Below are 1277 nucleotides of genomic sequence, written 5' to 3' on the forward strand. Positions count from 1 at the left end.
AACCCCGTTGCAGACAACTTGTCTAGGTTAGAAAGTGTTCTTGATGACCCACTACCTATTGATGATAGCTTTCCTGATGAGGAATTAGCTATCATAAATGCTTCTCGTAATACTCCATGGTATGCTGATTATGCTAATTACATTGTTGCTAAATTTATACCACCTAGCCTCAAATACAAGCAAAAGAAAAAGTTTTTTAAGACATTACTTTTGGGATGACCCACACCTTTATAAAGAAGGAGTAGATGGTGTTATTAGACGTTGTGTACCTGAGCATGAACAGGAACAGATCCTACGCAAGTGCCACTTCGAGTCTTACGGAGGACGCCATGTTGGAGATTGAACTGCACACAAGGTATTGCATGAAGGAAATATTCCCTAGAAGCAAATAATAACGTTATTATTTATTTCCTTATATCATGATAAATGTTTATTATTCATGCTAGAATTGTATTAACCGGAAACATAATACTTGTGTGAATACATAGACAAACAGAGTGTCACTAGTATGCCTCTACTTGACTAGCTCGTTGATCAAAGATGGTTATGTTTCCTAGCCATAGACATGAGTTGTCATTTGATTAACGGGATCACATCATTAGGAGAATGATGTGATTGACTTGACCCATTCTGTTAGCTTAGCACTCGATCGTTTAGTATGTTGCTATTGCTTTCTTCATGACTTATACATGTTCCTATGACTATGAGATTGTGCAACTCCCGTTTACCGGAGGAACACTTTGTGTGCTACCAAACGTCACAACGTAACTGGGTGATTATAAAGGTGCTCTATAGGTGTCTCTGAAGGTACTTGTTGGGTTGGCGTATTTCGAGATTAGGATTTGTCACTCCGATTGTCGGAGAGGTATCTCTGGGCCCTCTCGGTAATGCACATCACTTAAGCCTTGCAAGCATTGCAACTAATGAGTTAGTTGTGGGATGATGTATTACAGAACGAGTAAAGAGACTTGCCGGTAACGTGATTGAACTAGGTATTGAGATACCGACGATCGAATCTCGGGCAAGTAACATACCGATGACAAAGGGAACAACGTATGTTGTTATGCGGTCTGACCAATAAAGATCTTCGTAGAATATGTGGGAGCCAATATGAGCATCCAGGTTCCGCTATTGGTTATTGACCGGAGACGTGTCTCGGTCATGTCTACATAGTTCTCGAACCCGTAGGGTCCGCACGCTTAATGTTTCGATGACAGTTATATTATAAGTTTATATGTTTTGATGTACCGAAGGTTGTTCGGAGTCCCGGATGTGAT

Source organism: Triticum aestivum, chromosome 2D (assembly GCF_018294505.1).
Source record: "Triticum aestivum cultivar Chinese Spring chromosome 2D, IWGSC CS RefSeq v2.1, whole genome shotgun sequence".
NCBI classification, from domain to species: domain Eukaryota; kingdom Viridiplantae; phylum Streptophyta; class Magnoliopsida; order Poales; family Poaceae; genus Triticum; species Triticum aestivum.